The sequence below is a fragment of the Podarcis filfolensis genome, assembly GCF_964270895.1.
Source record: "Podarcis filfolensis genome assembly, chromosome: 3".
Classification (NCBI taxonomy): Eukaryota; Metazoa; Chordata; class Lepidosauria; order Squamata; family Lacertidae; genus Podarcis; species Podarcis filfolensis.
In genome coordinates, this window is record NC_139606.1 from 9,965,073 (window position 1) to 9,972,104 (window position 7,032).

Consider the following 7,032-nt stretch of genomic DNA (forward strand, 5'->3'; position numbering starts at 1 on the left):
CTGCAAAATTAGCAAAGATTTATCATAATAGTGATAACTCATGTTGGAAATGTAAAGAAAAAGAAGGTACCTTTTATCGTATGTGGTGGACTTGCCCCAAGGTGAAAGACTTCTGGGAGAAGATTTATAATGAATTGAAAAAAAATGTTGAAATATACATTTATTAAGAAACCAGAAGCCTTTCTTCTTGGAATAGTAGGTTTGGAATTGCCCAAGAAAGATGTTAGACAACTGCAGCTAGAATTTTGTTAGCCAAGAATTGGAAATCACAAGAAGTCCCAACAGTAGAGGAATGGCAGATGAAGATGATGGATTTTTCGGAGCTAGCCGACCTGACTGGAAGAGTCCACGACCAGAAGGAGGAGAGATAACAAGAGGAATGGAAGAAATTTAAAGACTATTTACTTCAATATGTCAAGATAACTTAACTGGAAAAACTTGCAAATATCAGATAGGCTTAGGATTTAAATATGTGATGTTAGAGAATAATATGTTTAAAGTTAAAATGAAAAAAAAGAAAGAAAGAAAGAAAGAAAGATGTTAAGTGATTAAGTTAATATTATGAGAAAAATTGGATTTGGAAAACTGTTACAGTGATATACACTGAAATTAAGCTAGGGGGATTTGAGGAAGTCATTTAACAATGTTGTTAAGATTGGATTAAGTTCAGTTATGATTTATGTTTGTCTGTTTGTTTAAAATTTTGGAAAACCAATAAAAAAAATTTGGAAAAAAAATCAAAAATCCGACGTCAGGTTTGCTACCCCCTGACCTGATGGACCCTAGACTGTGAGTTTATGAGCAGGGGGCGCTGTCTCCTTTGCGAATCATTGTAGAGTGCTGAGGTGCTTTAAAGGTCAGACAACAATGGCAATATTACTGTCTGCACACTAGCAGTGCACCAAGGGAGGCAAGGAGGGATGTGTTAATGAGGCACCCTCCACCTACAAAAGCCAGTGTGGTGTAGTGGTTAAGAGCAGTAGACTCGTAACCTGGGGAACCGGGTTCGCTTCCCCGCTCCTCCACATGCAGCTGCTGGGTGACCTTGGGCCAGTCACACTTCTTTGAAGTCTCTCAGCCTCACTCACTTCACAGAGTGTTTGTTGTGGGGGAGGAAGGGAAAGGAGAATGTGAGCCGCTTTGAGACTCCTTAAAGGGAGTGAAAGGCAGGATATCAAATCCAAACTCCTCCTCCTCCTCCTCTTCTTCTTCTTCTTCTTCTTCTTCTTCTTCTTCAGACCCACGCCCGATTCCAGACCATTCCTGGCAAGTGGGAAGAAAACTTGACAAGCAGGACACATATGTGAGTCAGGTAGAGCTCGCGGAGAAAAGGGGGGATATGAGAACCCATTTGGATAAAAGGAAATTGAGCCTGCCCTTAGAGGAAATGGGATTTAGCCTGCTCAGGATGCTCCATAACTCAAGCATGCCTTCAAATCTTGAGCGAGATTTTTTTGGTGTTCAGTCAGATATTAAAACACAGGAAGAATGCTCTCCAAATAATCCCGCCACCTGAGATACTTAATCCAGTTTGACATACTGGAGGAGAATTTAATTTATGATAAATACCGCAGGACTGATGAGTCAAACTACTTGTTACCAGATGGCTAGCATCCAGCACATATGCCAGAAGCAGGAGAGGTTAAACGATAACTGCCGCCTGCAATTCTATAGGGCAGAGATGGGGCTGGCACGCTTCATTTGCTCTGCTGCTTTTCTGGGCCAGCAGTTTCCTGACCCTACACTTGCAAGGCCCCCTACGATATCAGAGGTGACACGGCTACTCATGGATCCCATTGGCTCCAATTCTAGGGTCAGGTGGTTGACTGATTAAGAGCAATGGGGAGGCAACTGAATGTGATGCAAATAGCAATGGAACATAGGTCACTATCTTACATCAGAACATTGGTCTATCTATCTCCATATTGTTTGCATGGCAAGACCCTCAAGCCGACCCCCCCCCCACCCCATTAGAGTAAATAAATTCACACAGACACGGATATTTTGTTTAAGGTTTTGGGGCAAACGTCTTGGCCACAACTTTATTGATTACAGGAATGAGAGCGGTATTGGCTTAGGCATTGGCAAAACTATTTCTGACTCCTGCCCCCTTTGCAGGAAGTCTGTAAGGGTAAACCACCCAAAGGGAAATTGCTTCGGGGCAACCCGCCTGCATCTCCCCTGGTTTCCCCAGAGGCCTGGCATGGCCCTAGCCCCTCTAGCGAACTTTGGACAGGCCCCAGGCCCCAGATCCCTTTAACGGAATACCCTTGAAAATGGAGGGGCAGGCGATGGCCGACCTCCCCTCCCCCATTCAACCATAAGACAATGCCTAACCGCCAAACCTTACAAAGTTGTGACGATTGCTAAGAGGTAGGCAAAAACCAAGTGGCCTGGAGATTAGGATTTGCTGGATTAACAATTTGAACTAGAAAACAAGAAGGGGAGGTATGAGGAAGTCAAAGAAACATGTTACTGAAAAATTGTTATTGAAATTGATTTGTTTTTAATATTTTTCTTTTTCTTTCTGTGTTTGCATAAAATTGGAAAACTTAATAAATATTTATAATAAAAAAAACAAAAACCAAGTGGCCTGTGCCAGTTTGCCAAATGGAAAAAATTCCTACCTGGTCCCTGACTCAAGATGGGCAACCAACCGAAGTCCAAAGCAAGGCCAAAGGACACTTAAATTAAAGGGAGGGTGTGTGTGTGTTCGGCAGCACGAAGCAGGAGCCTGGCACACATCGTGCTGCCACTTTTATACTTTCCTCCACTATCACCCTTCGACATGATTGGACAATAGCCCTGGATGATTGTGGTGCCACCCCGGCGTGAGGGCTATAACTCCACCCACGCTAGGGTGGGGGGAACCAGGTTGAGAGCCTGCCCGCAACCAGGATCATCTATTAAGATGATCCCATCGACATGACTGGTAGCTGCTCTCCAGGGTTTCAGGCAGGAGCTCTCTCAACCCTTCTGGGAGATGCTGGGGATTGAATTTAGGACCTTCTGGATGCAAATCAGAGGCTCTGCCACTGAGCTACATAACACTGCATATAATTTTCATGGTGTTCGACATAAAAGGCACCAGAGGAAAGAAGAAGAAGAAGAGTTTGGATTTGATATCCCGCTTTATCACTACCCGAAGGAGTCTCAAAGCGGCTAACATTCTCCTTTCCCTTCCTCCCCCACAACAAACACTCTGTGAGGTGAGTGAGGCTGAGAGACTTCAGAGAAGTGTGACCAGCCCAAGGTCACCCAGCAGCTGCATGTGGAGGAGCGGAGATGTGAACATGGTTCACCAGATTACGAGTCTATCACTCTTAACCACTGCACCACACTGGCTCTGGGTTTTAGAAGTGCCTGCAAAATGCAAACAAAACCCACTCTCTGCTATTCTGCAAATGTCTTCATGCCTGCTGACAGCCAAAATGGATGCTATCTCTGTGCAATTGTATTTAGCCATTTCTTAGATTTATTTCCTGCCCTTTGTTTTTTGTGGTCCCAAGGAGAGTAAAACAACAGTTTCAAAAGCCACAACAAGCGTTCAAGTACAGTGGTACCTCGGGTTACAGACGCTTCAGGTTACAGACTCCCCTAACCCAGAAATAGTACCTTGGGTTAAGAACTTTGCTTCAGGATGAGAACAGAAATCGTGATGCAGCGGCGCGGCGGCAGCGGGAGGCCCCATTAGCTAAAGTGGTACCTTAGGTTAAGAACAGTTTCAGGTTAAGAACGGACCTTCAGAATGAATTAAGTTCTTAACCCAAGGTACCAGTGTAGACAGATTTAAAGTGCAACACAATATGAAACAGCGTGGGACGGTAGCTATCAAGGCCTTCCCCAACAAAACCACAGCAACATTTACCAAGACCTTTTCCAAGAACTTTGTAGCAGGGGCGGAGGAAGGGGGGCAGTGGGGGCAGACCGCCCCGGGTGTCAAAACTGAGGGGGGTGACAAAATGGCAGGAGGCACTTACTGCGGGGCCTGCAGCGCACCTAAGCCATGCGTCTCTCCTGGGAGTGATGCGGTGGCTTGGGTGCCAGTAGGCTCTGTGCTGCCCCAAAGGGTCCGCCCACTCCCTCCCCCTCAGCTGTAGGGGGGCTGGGTGGGAGGAGGCAGGCAGACTGCCCCAGCTCGCCCTGCCCTGCGGGCAACTGGCCCCGCCCCTAGGTGCAGGGCATGCGCGCCGCCCGGGGCACCTGATTGGCTTGCTCTACCACTGCATTGTAGCAATACGTACAGGCAAGAGATATCTCCTGGTAGTCCACCCTGGAAACAGTAAAATTCTGCATACCAGTTGAACTGGTCATTTCTGAGCACATTTCCGAGCACAATTCAAAGTACTGGTGCTGACCTTTAAAGCCCTAAACGGCCTCAGCCAAGTATACCTGAAGGAGCGTCTCCACCTCCATCATTCTGCCCGGACGCTGAGGTCCAGCGCCGAGGGCCTTCTGGCGGTTCCCTCACTGCAAGAAGCAAAGCTACAGGGAACCAGGCAGAGGGCCTTCTCGCTAGTGGCATCCGCCCTGTGGAAGGCCCTCCTACCAGATGTCAAAGAGAACAACAACTACCAGACTTTTAGAAGACATCTGAAGGCAGCCCTGTTTAGGGAAGCTTTTAATGTTTAATAGATTATTGTATTTTAATATTCTGTTGGAAGAGTGGCTGGGGAAACCCAGCCAGATGGGCAGAGTGTAAATAATAAATTGTTGTTGTTGTTATTCCAAAACTTAGGTCTGGAGTGGAGAGGCATAATGTATACCAGGGGACAGATCTTTTGCCTATTCAAATGCCTACTGGTGCAAGGCTTCCTCTTAAGTAATCTGATGAAGCCCTTCAGATATGGGCATCAAAGGAGCGGCTGGTTGAAATTGTGCAAGCCAACGCACAACTTCCTGCAGAAGCAGGTGGCAGCAAACATTAGTGAAACAAAGCCAAGCAAAAGTGAGCAAAAGCGCACAACTCCGCGCAAAGAGTGTTCTAGAAATCGACATGCCAAACAGTCCCTCCTGACTTTTGTTAGTGCTGATGGAAAGTGGCAACATATAAAAACAAAGTTTACAGCTGACCAGGTTTTTTGCAGTAAGTCGAACAGATGGCAAATTCATCCCCACCAAACTTGGCACTGCTAACAAAAGGAACAATATGCACTGTGCTCCCCTAATTTTCCCCTTAGGTATCCTAGCAGGTGACTGGAAAGTCTGATGACAGGAATGACTGGGCTGGAGGTCCCTAAGGTCCAGAACTGGTCTTTTGCATGGTATTACCATTGTTTTAGCCCATTACCTGCTCCCAAGCAGCACCTGCTATTATTATTTTTTGGAAACACCCTCCCTTCTCCCCCAGTAGATATTGACACTATTCGAAAAATGAGACGCCTTAAGAATGATCCCTGCTACTTAAAAAAAAGCAGCATCAGTTGTACATAGATACCCTACTGAAAGCACTTGTTTATCTGCCAGCCTTTCTGGCAGTGTGCATCAAAGAACATCTTCCCTGTGTGGATGTGCATGCTTACAAATAATATCCAGGCAGCTAGAAATATTTCACACACACACACACACACACACACACACACACAAATGGATGGACATCCTTGTCTATTTCACAAGGATGAGGACTTTGGATGTGGCTGGACTCCAACTGCCATCAGTCCCAACCAGCAAAGTCCGTGATCAAGCGTGACTCCAACAATATCTGGAGGGCTGAAGGCTCTTGGTTCAAAACCAAGAAAGCAATGACTGAATCCTGCATTTCTCCATTGAGGAAATGTTCCATGAAGGAATTGTTCTTCATTCTTCCATAAGCAGGACTGGCAAACTGGGCACGTTGGTATTAAACAGCACCCCTGATTCCCCTTAGCAGGACACAAGCAGAGCAAAGGCAGCTCCCTTGACTTAATCACTAATTGTAATTATAATTTATTATTTATATGCCACCCATCTGACTGGGTTGCTCCAGCCACTCTGGGCAGCTTCCAACAAATTAAATTGACATTGACATTGAAATTGAAATACTTTATTGTCACTTGTACAACTTGTATACAGTGAAATTACACGAGCACCCCCCACTCAGCTCTCTTAGTCTTAATTCCCCTCGTTTACTGACGCACACCCACCAAACCCGAAAGTCAGCTGTCCTGTTGTTATCTTTTCATTCAGCAGCCTAACAGCCCATGGATAGAAGCTGTTCATTACCCTGTTGGTGCGACTAATCATGCTTCTATATCTTCTGCCGGAGGGCAGGAGATCAAGAAAGTGCCGGCCAGGGTGTGAATCATCCCTGAGGAATTTTCCTCACTCTCCTGAGGCAACGTTCTTCCGGTAGAAGGAGATCATCAAATATTGATTGACATCGTTCTTTCGCAATACTCTGAGGAGATGGAGTCTCTGTTGGGCTTTCTTAACCACCTGGGTTGTATTTATTTTCCAAGTAAGGTCTTCACTGACATTTTAACATCAAATGTCAAAAACTTTCCTATGCAGGGCTGCCTTCAGATATCTTCAAATAGTCAAATAGATGTTTATTTCCTTGACATCTGAAGGGAGGGCATTCCACAGGGAGGGTGCCACTACCAAGAAGGCCCTCTGCCTGGTTCCCTGTAACCTCACTTATTGCAGGCAGGGAACCGCCAGAAGGCGATGGGGGTGGAGACGCTCCTTCAGGTATACTGGGCCGAGGCCGTTGAGGGCTTTAAAGGTCAGCACCAACACTCTGAATTGTGCTCGGGAACGTACTGGGAGCCAATGCAGATCCTTTAGGACCGGTGTTATATGGCCCCAGTGGCTGCTCCCAGTCACCAGCCTGGCAGCCGCATTCTGGATTAGTTGTAGTTTCTGAGTCACCTTCAAAGGTAGCCCCACGTAGAGTGCCTTGCAGTAGTCCAAGCGGGAAATAACAGAGCATGCATGTAGAGGGCTGTCTGACAGAAACTTGTTTTTTATTTTGTGTAGTTCATTCACGTAAATGAACTGCACAAGAGGCACCACACTGCAACCAGCACGGCTGCTTACTTCGACTCTTCATCG

At 46.2% G+C, this 7,032-nt stretch overlaps 1 long non-coding RNA gene across 1 annotated transcript in view; it reads right to left on the reverse strand.

Annotated features, from left to right (window-relative positions):
- Positions 1-951: 951 nt before the first annotated feature.
- LOC310759555 overlaps positions 952-7,032 on the reverse strand; it is a 134,734-nt gene continuing 128,653 nt past the window's right edge. The window contains exon 2 of the long non-coding RNA XR_014546408.1: positions 952-1,226. This is a non-coding gene — a long non-coding RNA (uncharacterized lncRNA). The remainder of the gene's footprint in view (positions 1,227-7,032) is intronic.